The sequence below is a fragment of the Triturus cristatus genome, chromosome 7 (genome assembly GCF_964204655.1).
Source record: "Triturus cristatus chromosome 7, aTriCri1.1, whole genome shotgun sequence".
Taxonomy (NCBI): Eukaryota; Metazoa; Chordata; class Amphibia; order Caudata; family Salamandridae; genus Triturus; species Triturus cristatus.
In genome coordinates, this window is record NC_140590.1 from 1,349,333,125 (window position 1) to 1,349,349,284 (window position 16,160).

The window sequence follows — 16,160 nt, forward strand, 5'->3', positions numbered from 1 at the left end:
CCCTATGTGGTTTCATCCTAATCGTTATGAGGCAGTTTCTGGCCTAGAAGACAACGATTGACTAATTTATCATTCTTGTAGAGCAGACAGGATAGTAACAACAGGCAGGCGATTAAGGAGAGGTCCCTGTGTTGTGGAAAGAATAACACGGAATGGGTCGGCCGGAAATGTTATCGACCTGTTCCCCCATAAAACATCTAGTAATCACACTAACGTACAGGAATATGAGCCTTGCCTTGACCTGGTTATTCTTTCTCCTATACTTAATCCAGTAGTAGAGGGGCATGATTTAAATTATGCGCTTGGTGAGCCTCCTTTTAATGATAACTGGGAGGATCCAGTTACGAGGATCCATAAACCGCGCCCTCTTAGAATTCTATCCTGGAATATTGCAGGACTCCGCCCGAAACTAGAAAATGAGAGGTGGTTAGAGTATGTCAAGACCGTTGACATTGTCTGTGTGTAAGAACCATGGTATAGGGAAAATATTGAGTCAGATGGTTATTATAGCTTTAATGTTTATGCAATGGCCTCTCCAGCAGGGAGGGCAAAGGGGGGGCTGGGGACATTGATCTCTGTTAGTTATGGATCCATTCAGGTGAAGGTCATTATTGATTCGCCTTGGTATCAACTTATTCTCATCACAAAGTTGTTTCAGGCCAAGATGCTATTGATTAATTGGTATTATAACATCTTTGATCATAATATGTGTGACGTTATTGTTGCTCTCAGGGAGGAAATTGATAAGATCGCTGGGCTGTGGCAGCCCTTATGTATTTACTGGTTGGGGGATTTTAACTGTACCTTATGCCGGTACAGCTCAGATCGGGTGTGTGGGATTTTGGACTCGGAGGGCCAATCATTGACACACTTTACACACACCCCGCAGGGTGATGCCCTAAACGTTATCATTACTATAAATGACTTAGCTTTTGTGGCTACCCTGGTTAGTAACCCCTTAATACAGTACCCAACTTATTTAGGCACTGAAAGTGTTATTGATTTTATGTTCGTATCCAAAACCTTTGCTCCTGTAATTACTAGTTTTAAAGTAGAGCCTAATAACGCTAGTGATCATAACCCCCTCACTGCCTCCCTACAGGTGATCGCCCAGAGATCGGCCGGTGATGGTAGGCCTCTCCAATACAATACAATACAATCCAAATCAAGGGGTGAGACTAAAATGGGGATGTATGGGTATCTCACTTTTCAAACATTTTTAACCCGAAGGGAATTACCCACCAGGAGGTAAGTCTAGATGTCCCATTTGACTTAAGTTCCGCACATCAACTGAGTTCTTCCCTGACAGTAGCTGAGGTAGAGGAAGCTCTGGAGAAGGAGATATGCTTGAAAGCCCCAGGTCCTAATGGGGTTCCCCTTGATTTTTTTAAGGCTAATCCTCCCCTCTGGGCACCCTTCCTGACAAATGTTTTCAGAGCAGCAATAATTGGACCCATTCCATCATCTTGGAAAGAGGCCATAGTGGTGCCGGTGTTTAAAAAGGGAAACAAGGATGACCCGGCCTGCTATAGGCATATTTCCCTAATAAACTTAACTTTTAAGGTTTTGGGGAGGATTATTTTGGTGCGTCTTGAGGCTTGGGTGGATTCCACTGGGCTTATGTCCCAAACACAATATGGGTTTCGGCGGGGCAGGGGGACCAATGTACAGTGCTTAAATTTGGCTTTGATCATGGGCAAGTACACGAAGGCAAGGAGGGGGTCATGCCACCTTGCCTTCATGGACTTGTCCAGCGCTTTTGATGTGGTCATAGAGAGAAATTGTGGGCCCAGATGGGGGAAATATGCTTTGAAGAGCCCCTTATTACCCTCTTACGTAGGCTACACGCGTCCACTAAGGTCACCATACGATATGGCCCTGGGGGAGAGAGGACTAAGGCTATCGCTTCTACTGAAGGAGTTCGCCAGGGATGTATACTGGCCTCTTTTCTTTTTCTTTTATATACAAATGGGTTAGAGTCATCTCTGGTAGAGCAGGCCCTTGATTTTCCCAAGATTGGAGGCAAGCCGGTTCCTTTGCTATTGTATGCCGACGATACGGTCCTAATGGCTTTAACAGCCAACAGCCTGCAGAAATCATTGAATGTTTTTAATGATTATATGACAGCACTCGACCTAAAACAAAATTTGACCAAATCCTATGCAATGGTGTGTGGCCCGAGTAAAAGCCAAACTAGAAAATTCATAGTCAAGGGCAAGACCATTCACAAAGTGTCCAATTTTACATATTTGGGGAATCTTTTTAACAATAAATTGAATTGGGCTCACCTCATCACGACCAGGGTACAGCACACTAGCCGGGCAGCTGAAGGCTTATTTCATTTCGCCTGCAAGTTGGGTCATAAGCTGGTTGCAGAACTAGTTACCCTATATAAGGCAAAATGCTTGTCTGTCGCAACCTACGGGGCAGTGTGTGGGGGCATCAATAAAGCACCCAGCTTCAAATCTTGGAAAATAAGTTCATAAAAAGATTGCTGAAGACCCCAAAAACTGCCCCCATGGCCTTTTGCCACTCTGAGGTAGGATTGGGTTTTATTGAGGACCGAATTAACATTGCTCCACTGGTCCTCTGGGTCAAGATTTGGTTGTCAGAGGATCTACAGTTCTCAAGGGATATTATCAGGGACTGCACGACTATGGATAATGCCTTGGCCATTCCTTGGCTCCGATTTGTTAAATTTAAATTTAAAGAAATAGGGCTAGGGTATTATTACGACAACCCTGCCAGTATCCATGCAAACTCGAAATTGACTATAAAAGATGCATATTTTACAGAGTCAAATAAATATCGTCAACAACCGGGTTTGCTTGGTCAGTACCCTTTACACCAACAATTTTATCTGTTTTTCACTAAGAACACACAGTATCCATTTCTTTTGACTAGGTTTCGCCTTGGCACGTTGCACTTTCTTGTGGCCTTCCCCAAACCGGCTGGAAGGTGTGAGAATCTCATTCGCTGCCCTTGTAATAATCTGGCCCGTCAAAGCACCTTGCACTTCATGCTATTTTGCACACTCTACAAAGAGCCAAGGGCAAGGTTTCTTGTCCCAATTTTAAGAGAAATGCACCCTATTAACTATCAGGAGGGTTTTTATATCCTACGCTCTCTGTCTACTGTGGCGATTTGCACTGCTGTATTAAACTTCATTAGATCTGCACTTGCTATAAGGAAACGGTATGGATTGTAAATGTAAATTGTGTTTTATTGGTTTTAAGACAAATTGCTTTTAAATGTCTTTTAATCTCCTAGATTTTAAATTGCCGAGGTATGAGCAATATTATGGTATAAACTGGACATGAAATTGAAAGATATTAATTTGTAAATTACTTTTATGGTCCATTTCTTTGCACCGAATAAAGTTATTTTGAATTTGAATTTAGTAGTGATAGATTCCTTACCTTAGAATTACCCCCAGACGTCAGACTGGATCTGGAAAGTTTTCGTCAGCATTACCCCTGCATGTCGGTAGGTGGCGTCGTGCGGCTCTGCGTCAGTCATTGGCGTCGTGGTCGCCGAGATGACGTCGCGGGCGCTACTTAAACGCCGCCCACGCGCGCTGACGTCAGTTCTGTACACGACTTCCCGCGCCAGGAACGCAGAGCCATGCAAGATACTGACCACTGGTGCATTGAAACTAGGGCCATGAAAGGGATGACCTTAACCCTAGAAATCAGTTCGCAGAACGTGGAGGATGGGTGGGGCGGTAAGGAATCTTTCACTACTAGTCCCAGAGAACAGAACTGCCAAAGAAGTCGTCTCTCCGGACTTGGATGTCCAGGCAATAATGCCTAGTAAACGTGTGCAGCGAGGCCCACGTAGCTGCCTGACAGATGTCTTGCAGGGGGACACCACATTCCAATGCAGTAGTAGCTGCGCTAGCTCGAGTGGAATGAGCACGCAGCCCCACTGGAGGTTCTTTTTTAGCCAATGAGTAACAGGCTTTGATACACAAGAGAACCCATTGGGAGATAGTCCTCTTGTGTACCGCCCAACCTTTCTTGGTGCCAACGTAGCAAACAAAGAGTTGGTCATCCACCCGGAACTGTTGTGTGAGGTTGAGATAAAATGAGAGCGCACGTTTTGGGTCCAGACGATGGAACCTCTCTTCCTCTCTGGAAGGATGCGGAGGCGAATAGAAAGTGGGCAAGGTAATAGTCTGCCCAATGTGAAAGTCCATAACAACTTTTGGCAAAAGGGAAGGACGGGGCCTGAGCACAACCTTGTCCAGATGGACCGAGAGAAAAGGAGGCTTACAAGAAAGAGCCTGGAGCTCACTCACTCGCCTAGCGGAGGTGATGGCCACCAGGAAGGCAGTCTTCAAGGTCAAGAGACGAAGAGGACAGTTGTGAAGGGGCTCAAAGGGAGCACACATCAAGTATGTAAGAACCAGATTCAAGTCCCACTGCGGCATCACAAAAGGAATAGGAGGAAAAAGGTGTGTAATGCCTTTGAGAAATCTATTTATAAGAGGGGACTTGATAAGAGAGGGCTGATCAGGGAGCCTAAGAAAGGCCGAAATAGCAGAAAGGTAGCCCCTGATAGCACCCAGAGCAAAGCCCTGCTGGGCCAAAGAAAGAAGGAACAAAAGGACTTCTGAAAGAGGGGTAGAAAGGGGATCCACAGCCTTTGCTGTGCACCATGCCACAAACTTGTTCCACCTGCAGGCGTATACCACTTTAGTGGAGGGACGCCGGGATGCCAGAATGACAAAACAAACTTCTGGAGGCAAGTCGAAAGAAATCAACTGCCACCGCTCAATCTCCACGCAAAGAGGTGGAGGCTGGACAGGTTTGGGTGGAGGACCGTCCCCTGCTGCTGCGACGATCCTCCCGAAGAGGCAGTCTGATCAGAGAATCGATGCTCATACTGAGTAGCTCGGGATACCATACTCTTCGAGCCCAGTCCGGGGCCACAAGAATGACTTGTGCCCCGTTGCGCCTGATTTTCTTCAGCACTCTGGACAGAAGTGGTATAGGCGGCAAGGCGTACAACAGACCGCAAATCCACTTGTGATGAAAAGCGTCATCGAGCGAGTGCCGCCTTGGAAATTCCAACGCACAGAACTGATGACATTGCGCTCTCCCAACTGCTGAAAGAGACCTTGCACGACCTCCGAGTGAAGACGCCATTCGTGATCCATCATGCACCTGCAGCTGAGTTCTCCACCCTGGCATTCAGAGAACCTGCCAGGTGTTGAACCACCAGGTAAACGCCCTGATGTTCCAGCCATGTCCAGAGGCGCAGAGCCTCCTGACAGAGGGTCCAAAACCCCATCCCGCCTTGCTTGTTGCAGTACCACATGGCGGTGGTGTTGTCTGTGAACACCTGCACTACTCTCCTCTTGACACAGGGAAGGAATGCCTTCAGTGCAAGTCGGATCGCCCAAAGTGTCATAAGGTTGATATGGAGCTTGGAATCCGCCGGAGACCAGAGGTTTCTGATCTCCGCCTCTCCCATGTGGCCGCCCCATCCCAGGAGGGACGCATCCGTCACCACTGTAAACTCCGGTTGGAGAAGGGCGAGGGATCTGCCAGTTCGTGAGCCACCACTGCAACTGTCGTGCAGTGCCCTCCAAGATCTGGACGTGATCGGACAGGTTCCCCTGATGCTGCGCCCACTGGAACTTCAGGTCCCACTGCAGAGCCCGCATATGCCATCTGGCATGATCGATCAGCAAGATGCAGGAGGCCTTGAAGCCCAGCAGCCTCAGGGTCACTCTGACCGAAACCCGGGACAAGGGCTGAAAGATCAGAATCAGGGCCCGAATAGCCCAGACTCGCTGTTCGGAAGGATAGACCCGAAACTGCACCGTGTCCAGAACCGCTCCGCTGAAGAGGAGCTTCTGAGAGGGAATCAGGTGCCACTTCGGTATGTTGATGGAGAACCCCAGCAAATGCAGGAGGTCGGCCGTAGTCTGGAGGTGGGAGACGACTGTCTGGGGCGAACCCGCCTTCAACAACCAGTCGTCGAGATAGGGGAAGACTGAAACCCCTGATCTGCGCAGATGAGCAGCGACCACCGCCATCACTTTCGTGAGCACCCAAGGGACGCTGGTAAGGCCAAAAGGGAGCACGATGAACTGAAAGTGTTCGTGGCCTACCATGAACCACAGGTAACGCCGGTGGGCCCGCAGGACTGGGATGTGGAAGTAAGCATCTTGCAAGTCCAGCACTACCATCCAGTCTCGTGGATCGAGAGCAGACAAGATCTGAGCCAAAGTGAGCATCTTGAACTTCTCTTTGCAGAGGAAGGGATTGACGTTCTGGAGGTCTAAGATAGGACGCAGTTATCCTCAACCAGGCGTGGCGTCTGACCGCCACCATCGTTGCAATCGATCTGCCCAGTGAGTCGGCGGTGTCTAGGTCACAACGAATAATGAACTTAGCTGCGTCTCCTCTCCCCTCTGCAACAGCCTGGGAGAGAGCTGTCCGGGCCTCCTCCGGACACTGAGGCAGCACTTGCGCCACCGTATCCCACAGAGAGTGGGAATAACGGTCCAAGAGGCATGCGGTGTTCACGGACCGCAGCGCAGAACTGGAGGAAGAAAAAATCTTCTTTCTGAACTGATCCAGTTTCTTGGATTCCCTATCCGGTGGTGCGGAAGGGAAGGCGGTTGGGGAAGCAGAGGCGTGGACAACCAAGCTCTCGGGGGTGGGGTGTTGGGAGAGGAAAATGGGGTCACTCGGAGCCAGGTGATGGCGTCGGGCCATGTTCCTATCCACAGGAGCCCCTGTGGTGGGCCTGGACCAGGTGCCCAAAAGAACGTCAGTAAGTGCTTCATTGAAGGGAAGCAGCGGCTCTGCAGAAGTAGCTGCTGGCTGAAGCACTTCTGTCAGGAGGTTTGTCCTGATGGCCACAGTAGGGAGCACGAGGTGTAGGGCCTCAACTGCCCTACGCAACACCACAGCCTAACTAGCACCCTCCTCTGTAGCCACGGTAGGAGGAGACAGCATGCCAAGGTCTGGTGAGGTATCCAGACTACTGGCTTCCCCAACTCCTCTGCCCAGTCCTGTTCATACTCACAATCAGCTGCGAGAGGGTCCTCAGACCCTTCCCAGTCCTCCCCTTTCTCCTCAGGCTATTTAACAGGCCGAAAATAAGGAGCAGGGACATGGGGATAGAAATCCCCGAGCAACGTCGAGAACGGCATCGATCGACGCCAGCCCGACGCCGCGTCCACTTCGGGGTTGAAACCAGGGTCGGCGTCGTCCCGAGGAGCGGGCGACATCGGAAGTGGTGCCGGTGGGGTCGACGTCAGTGGAGGCGTTATAAGGTCAACCGGTGTCGACGGGATCAGGGCTGGATCCAGGAGGGTCCTGCGGCATTTAGGCTGGAGCCGGCAGCGACGCCGGGGCCACAGCCACCGGCGAAGAAAGGCGAGGACCCCCAGTCAGGATTGCGGGGTCCGAAGGCGCACCAGTGGGACCCGACGGCCCAAAGTGGCGAGCCATGGCCGACAGGAATTCCTGATCGCCAACGGACCCGGGAAAGTCGGGTAGGCCGGCGGCGACACCGTAGGCCCGCCGGAGCCACGGGAGAGGCACCACCCTCAGCCGCACGAGGGGAAGTCGAAGAACTATGACGTTTCTTCGACTTTTTGTGCTTCGCCTTACATGACCTCGAGTGCGAAGGCTTTGATCCCGAAGACCGATGGCGATGACTCCACGCACGGTCCCTGGACCCCCCACGGGACCGGGACCTCAAACAGCGCGGAGCCGCCTGCCGGGCCTCCAGCAACTTTCGGGACTGCTCCCGCAAAGACTTCGGTGCCATGGCCCGGCAGTGGGGGCACAACTTGAGGTCGTGGTCGCGCCCCAGGCAAAAAAGACACACATGGTGTGGTCCGTCACTGACATCATACCGTGACAGTCCTCGCAGGTCTTAAAACCAGGCATCCTAACTGCACCAAGAGTCGATGACTCGATGAAAAAATAGAGACAAAAAGGCCTTGAAAAGTCTGTCAAAAATTGACTTGGGGGTTCCTGCTCTTCCCGGATCTGCGCTTGCTGGCACGGAAAAATAAAGAACTGATGTCAGCGTGCTTGGGCGCCGTCTAAGTAGCGCCCGCGACGTCATCTCGGTGGCCACGACGGACGCGGAGTCGCACAACGCCACCTACCGCAGCGCAGGGCTACTGCAGACCAAAACTTTCCAGATCCAGTCTGATGCCTGGGGGTAATTCTAAGGTAAGGAATCTATCACTATGCGTTTCCTTCAGATTAGGTGCTTTCTGAGTGGGATCGCTGGAGTGAGGGGGTGGCAAGCTCCCTGGGATTAACGGGCAATGCAAACTGCTGCAACGGCTAAGTGCGCAGATTGCAACGCTGCATCCTGCCTCTCTCGTTGGTACAGACCCTGAACAATCCTAGCACATGTTTACTCGCAAAGTGCACCTTAGAAAGTGCCGGCAACCATTTGAATCTAAGAAGGCAACCCGCTCCCAGAAGAGGCACTTGAACCCAGACCCAACTGTGGCAATCGACTCACCTCCAGATCCTAACACTGACAAGGAGATGAAGGCATTACCAATAGTGATACAAGGGAGTTTGACTAAGATTGATGGGAATATTGGCACACTTACGCTGCCCTTAGACTCTATGAAGGAAAAGCTGGAGTGACTTGATCGGAGGCTGAGCACTGGATTTCTGATACTGGCACACCCTACACTCAGTAATGAAGGACTAAACACTTGGCCTATGAACTGGAGGCAGTAAAGAAGAAAAAAAGTATTTAGAAACAAGATCACTGAAGTGTAACATCTGTATTTTGGGACTTCTGGAGACAACGGCAATGAGGAAACTGGAAGAGTATGTAGAACATTTACCGGTTACTATATTTTGCTGGGATAAACAGTCTACCCAATTTGTGGTGGAAAGGGCCCACTACACCCTCGTTCCATGGCCCGTCCCGGGGGTACTGTCACGCCCAATCTCGGCCAAGTTTCTTAACTACAGAGACCGACACCATACTTTCCTTAACCACAGAGCAATTTAAAATCACGCATGAAGGCAATAAACTGTCCTTCTACCCAGGTCACACCCAGGTGGTAGAGGACACTCATCGGACATTTATGCCTGTGAAAAAGAAGCTGCAGGAACTGAATATTAAATATGTGATGTTGTACCCTGCACGTCTGCGATTATCCTATAATGGCAAACCTCATGTCTTTGCGGAACACCAAGTTGCTACCACTTCTTAAAAAAGCAAGGGAACAGATTAAGAGAAACAGATATATGTTTCAACACACCAGTGGTTGTGCCTCGAATTACAGCCTCAGTGGCACTGAATGGTATACCTACTATTTAGCATGGAAGGTTTGCATTCTGCTGCATTTTGAAAAAGGGGACCAGTCAGGGTGGCTGAACCACACTTCAGGGCATATAAATAGGCTCACTGTGGCCTGGACTCCCACTGTGGGTGCCGGGTAGCCTATAGCATTCGATACATCGCACTGTTACCTGTTTTTTATTTTCTCTACTCTGGCTCAATAACTACAAACAAGGGGACTCAAAAACCTGTTTATTGTTTTTTTCCAAATAATGCTTGTTATAGTTCATACATTATCTATAAGCTTCCCCCAGGTGCAAGTCCCCTCAACTATGGGAATGTTTCGAAATGGGGATGTTTGTGTTAGAGGGAGGGAGGCAGGAAAATGATGCTGACCAGATAGGATTCGGCATGAAAGGTAAAGTGGGTTGGGCAGAAAATTGAGGAAATCAATTGCACAGTTACATAAATGACCGCTTGGTGTATGCTACAACCTTACAAACAAAGCAGCCTGATGCATACCGCTACAACGATAAAGGCTGACCGCAGATGACCTCTGGTGAAATGCAGAACATGGAATGCTCAAGGTTTAAACAATCTTAGAAATATACGTGAGGTACTGGCTTATGCCTTAAGACCGTTGATTGGCATTCTCCTGCTGCAGGAGACGCACCGCTTGCCCCACAGAAGCCAGTATTGGCCTATACAAGGGATATCCCTTAGATACTTTGCTACATATCCCACTTACTCCAGGGGGGTCGCCACATTTATTAGGCACGCTCATCTGTTTCAGTCTCTTACAGAACCAGATAAGAGATACCTGATAGTTCATGGTATACTGCAGCAAACAGACCTCACCATCATCAACACCTATGGGCCCAATCACGATGACCCTGGCTTTTACGATGGTAGCGATTCGCTTCTACCTTCAACCAAGCACAATACTAACTGGGGGGGAAGCATGGTGGTGGTGCTTGTCTTGCGCTCCTGGATATAATACAGGCTCACAAACTATACAACATCTGGAGCACACGCTCGGGGGAGGGGGCGGGGGGGATAGGAATATATGTTTTGCTCAGCGGTCCACAGGTCACCTCTAGGCTGGGCTTCTGGTTTGGGACCAAGGTTATGCTGGGCTGGACACATGACATTACAAACATTCCCCATACACCATCAGGCCATTCTCTGGTGATAATTACGCTGCAGATGTCAGAGGCGGACAGGATGCATGAACTGTGGCACCTGCAACCAACTATACTCCTTGACATGGTGTCTTGAGAGGAAATTAAGCAAGCCAAAGTGGCATACTTTAAAGGCATGAATAAAAGCTCAGTGCAGGGACGTGGAACAGTATGATAGGCCTTTAAGGCTGTAATACAAGGAGATTGCCGATCAAAGAGAATTGGTATTCTTAAATCAATTAGAGGCCCTCTTACTAGTACAGAAGGTACATTGAAACAACCAGAGACCCAGTATGGCCCGGATTTCGATCCTGAGACGCTTAGACAGATCCACTTAAACTTACGTATGTTCTAAGAGGAGGCAGATAGTTAGAATACTTGGGGAAGTAGGTTGTGGTGCGGCGATACAGGGAGGGCGCAAGACTAGGGCATACATTGGCTAGAATACTGAAACCCAAATGGGCTGAAGATCATATAGCCCGAATAACTACTACAGAGGGCGAGGAGAAAACAAGTTTGTTAGATATAATCGCAGAAATCACATTCTACTATCAAACATTTTACACCACAACACACCAGTCAGACGAAGATCACACTACCTTGGGTGGAAGTGGCAGAGCAGGAATTGTTGTTTGCCCCGATTACTACGGAGTATATTCTCTGCATTTTTAAGGACCTCAAAAATGGAGCCCTGCCCTGCTGCAGGCTGAACGCAAGGAAGCTAGAGCACTGGTAGAAGTGGTAACCGCTGCCAATTTCCGAAGCAAGTACGGGGAATATCGTGGAGGATACCCCTCAGACCACCAACACCTGAAGACTTGTCAAGCTGCTGGGACAGTATCAGCAAGCTGTACAAATGGTAATGGGAGTGTTGATGGTTGTGGTGTCAGGGAAAATGGAGCTGTGACCTTGACCCCCAAGGATACTTTGAGTTGGCTCGCTAGTATAGATCCCACACTGGCGAGATGGGCACAGATGCAGTATGTTTTCGGGCCAGCCCCCCACTTCCATTTCTCTTCTTGGCTTCATGCTCTCTTCCTCTTCACTATATCTTCTTCTCGCCCTCTGATTTTCTTTGCTGGTTTAGTTTTGTATGGGACTGCAGTAGTTGAGTGGGTGGAACAGAGTGCGTGGTGAGGCTGGTGGTGGCTAGGTGCACCTGTGGCTCACTGGCGACTAGCAGTCGGAGCGCCTCCTCATCCCAGCACAGTGATAACACAGTGACTGTGGTGTAATTGACTGTGCGGATGTATGATTGGTGTGCACACGTGTTCAGATTTTGTGTAAAATGTATTTTGTGATCGGGTAGTGGGGTGGCCGTTTGTTTTAATTCACTGCAGATCCTTAGGGTAGGAGTTGTGGGTTAGGCTATGATTGAGGAGGCATGTCTTATTCTTAATGTGTTTACCCAGTGGGTGGGTGGGGATGTTTATGATTATAAGGTTTTATTAAGAGGGCCGCATTGATGGGGTGCGTATAGCAGAACTTTGGAAGAACTTAGAAAAATAGATGGCTCATTTTCATTTTGTAACTTGGAATGTACGAGGGCTCAATTCATTTGTGAAGAGATATAGGGTACAAACTTATCTTCGTAGGCATGGGATTCAAATAGCTATGTTGCAGGAAACACATTTGTTAGACCCGGAGACTCAAAATCTACATAGAAAATGTAGAGGTCAGATGTTCTCCACCACATACTCTACTTATGCCCGGGGGTTGGTGATCTGAGTGGCCGGCAAATTCCCTATTGGGTCTCTGGTTGTACAGCAGACATAGTGGGGAGATATGTCTTGGTGCACAGAGCCTTAGATGGCACGGAAGTATGCCTCCTCAATGTCTTCACTCCAAATGTAGATGATGGTGATTTCTATTCAGATCTGGAGAAATAACTATTGCCATATGCTGGGATTACAATTTTTGTGGGCAGGTGATTGTAACGGTGTGTTGGATGGCGCATTGGTTAAGCACCCCTCAAAAGCACACACGAAACCTAATATGTCGGCCGCTCTCCGGGAGATCATGGACTGCCAAGGTTGTGTGGACCTGTGGCACAAGACCCACCAGATTAACGGGGCTACACGTGCTCCACCCCAGCGCATTCAGTCTTTAGCCACTTGGATCGCTTCTTGCTTACTGGCAATACTGCTGCAGCGGCCCTACAGATACGGATATTGGGGGGATTTCTTTCAGACCACTCCCCTGGCTTACTGAAATGGGGGACAAGGAGCTGCCGACCAAGGGTCCCTTTTTGGCACCTGCAAGCTGAGGCCCTGAAGGAGAAAATTTTTGAGAGGAACTCATGGAGGGGACCTGCGGCTATTTTCGCACCAGCTGGCTGTCCACTGCAGCCAGGGGGACAGAGTGGAATGCATTGAAGGTGGTGATGCATGTGAAAATAAAGTGGGTGGTATGAGGAACCAGTTAGAGAAGGACCTTATGGAGGCAGAGAGCACATTGGCCACTCTACAAAATAAGGGCCTTGTCGTGGAGCCACACAGTGAGGCTTTGCTGCGGGCCCTGCACAGAGTGGGAAACATATGGTATAGATTAGACTGCCTGGTCTGCAGAGAATACTGCCAGTTATCTGCAACGAGACGGAGATAAATTGGGAAAGCTGTTGGCATGGCTCCTCAAGCGAGAACGCCCCAGATTAAATTGACATTAAAGCGGGCTGATGGTGGCCTCGTTTCCACGCAACAGCCTTTAACTCCTTACTGTGCACTCAACTGGAAGCAGTGTATAGAGAGTGCAAGGTGGTTAACAGAGCTGAAATGGGATGGTTCCTAGATGATATAGCACTTCCACGCCTCACGGATGGCCGAAGTGATGAGCTGGGAGGTGAGATTCAACTCGAAGGCCTCCGGGAAGCAGTGCAGTGTATTGCACGGTGCAAGGCCCCAGGTCCAGATGGCCTTTCGGTGGAGTACTTCCAAATGTTTGCAGAACAATTACTCCCTAGGTTGTTAGAGACCCTAGAAGAGGCCAAGATAGTCATGCTCCCCAAACCAGGCAAGAATCAAAATCTGTCCAGCTCTTAATAACCCCTATCCATGTTAGGAGTTGACACCAAAATACTGGCTACAGTAGTAGCAATGCGCCTAGGTTGGGTGGTCACACAACTGGTTCACGTTGATCAATGTGGGTTCATGCCAGGCCGAGGAACTCACATCAATTTGCGCAGACTCTCATATATTACACTCCACGGCAGACATTGATATGCAGGCCACTGCAGTCGCCTTGGACATTGAGAAAGCCTTTGATACCCTGCGGTTGGGCTATCTATGGGAGGTTTGGGCTAAAATGGGCCTAGATCTGGATTTTAGCTTTTGGGTTCGCCTACCGTATTGTCACCCAACGGCTACAGTGCGCAGTGGTGGAGTGGTCTCTGCAATCATTTCTATAGAGCGGGGCACGAGACAGGGATGCTCTCTGTCCCGCTCCTTTTCACGCTGGCTATCCAGCTGCGGCGGGACATGGCCTGTTGGTTCGTAGGTGTAGATGGTCATACCGAGGTCATATCTTTGTATGCGGATGAAACACTGTTTTATTTTTGTCACCCAACAGTAGCTGTGCAGGGTTGGGGTTGGTTATCAATAGCCAGAAATCGGTTATGTTCCCCCTGGCGGCTCTGGTTGGGAGGGAGATCGTGGATCTCCCTGCCCCTGCATTTGCATAGGAGCACGTTCATTTCAGTTACTTAGGTATCCACGTTGCCCATATAGCCGAGGCCCAATGTGCCTTGAATACGGGAGCAGTCCTCTCAGGTCTGGAGACATCAAATCGCCTCCCTATATCGGTTATAGGGGAAGAAGCCCTAATGAAAATGGTTCTCTTGCCATGCTGCCTCTATGTGCTGCAAAATTCCTTCTGTCGAATCCCCAATGCCACCTTTATCACCCTAAATAGCCTCCTCGTCTCCCTAGTGTGGGCTGGGAAGCACAGCAGGGTAAAGCTGTAAATATTGAAGATGTATATCGATCAAACGGCCTAGGCCATCCAGACCTTCGCCATTAATACTTTGCTGGGCTCCTCCAATATGCAGCGTAGTGGTGTGCTGAGGGGCCAAATACAGAGATGAAACTATTGGCTTGCTGGGGCACAGAGGCAGACCTTCCAAGGTATCTTATGATGGGCTCAAAGACACACCTGGATTGCCCATTTGTGATCCTTCGGGTTGCCTGGGCACGCGCGGTCACTCTTGTACTGCGAAGGGCCCCATATGCCCGGTCATTTCCTCTAAAATGGCTTCACAGCTTCCGTCACATATAGACGGAAATCGACTTGACTGGATGGTTTGATGGTGCCTGTGTGACTGCAGGCAACCTATACTTCAATGGAAATTTTCTCTCCTTTGCAGACGCGAGAGAATGTCATCAAGTCACAAAGGGCCATTTTCTACAGTACACAAAACTATCACGCACTGCGCTTGAGATATGGAACACTTTCCCTGAGGAACCCATGGAGTCCTACACACTGATGACAATCATGGACCCGGGTTCCTTCATGGGATTGATCTCCCGGCTGTTTAAAGCCCTGAAGGTAGACATAGGGTAGATGTCTTGAGGGGCAAGAGTAAATGGTTGGAGGACCTGCAGACACCTCTAAAATATCGTTCACACAGATACAGGAAGTGGCCAGCAATGCTCATTTTAAACTAACCCAATTTTATTATCTGCACTGCACCTACCTGACCCTACTCCAACTATCGCAACTTGATCTAGCACGCACATCGACAGGCACCTCTATGCGGAGCAGTGACAGCCCATTTTATGCATATGATTAGGTACTGTCCTCCCCTCCACCCATACTGCACGGAGATCCTGGAATTGTTGCAAGATGCTACGAGAATCCCAGTCGAGATGTCGATCAAGCACAACCTCTTAGGAGTTTTTCAGTCCCCCAAACCAAAGACCCGTATGCAGTGTAAATTTGTTTCACTGGGGCTACTGTTGGCGAGACGACATATTGCTTTACATTTGACATACTCTGCAGCCCCTCGTTTGGTTAAATAGAACGCAGACATGTGTGAATGGGGGGTACTGGAGGAACGCCGTCTGTGCTCTGTTTGCACAGATAAAAATGCTACTCGAGACTTGGAGATGTGGGGTAATATGCTGGAGAGGCTGCAGGCCACTGACCAGTCGATTGGAGCCACAGTGGACCTGCCCCGGATAGGGACCCCCTCCCAGCGGGCACAGACGCTGGAGAAGGCTCCATTAATTGAGTTATGGCCGTTGACAATAGATGAGTGAATCGAATGTCAGTCTAGGGGGCGGTGACCCCAGGTGTAGAGCCCTACACTTTGACTACCTTCACGCCTTATGGGTTCTAGGTGAGAGGAAGTTGGTGTATTATTTGATTTCATGCCTAGCTAACTGTGACATATCAGATCTATGTAAGCTGGTAATTGATATTCACTGTGGGTCTGGATGACACAGGCCCCCCTCCCAACTCAGGAATTGGTGGAGTCACAACTCCATGAAGAGGGGTAGGGGAGACTGATAATACCATATACTGTCTCACTAATGCACAACATTAACGTTTAGCTCCCTTCTAACACAATTAAACTTGAAATAAACTGTAATCACACAGCAGACATTTTCTTTGCTGGAAATGCTCCGATAACCCGATGTTGAAAAAAATCCACTAGCTTCCAATCAAACACTAGGAAAAATCTCATGCTTCTGTGTA

At 49.3% G+C, this 16,160-nt stretch overlaps 1 protein-coding gene across 2 annotated transcripts in view; it reads right to left on the minus strand.

Moving 5' to 3' along the window:
* Positions 1-16,160, minus strand: part of TRPC4AP (transient receptor potential cation channel subfamily C member 4 associated protein) — a 749,627-nt gene that overhangs the window by 165,055 nt on the left and 568,412 nt on the right. The window lies entirely within an intron of this gene.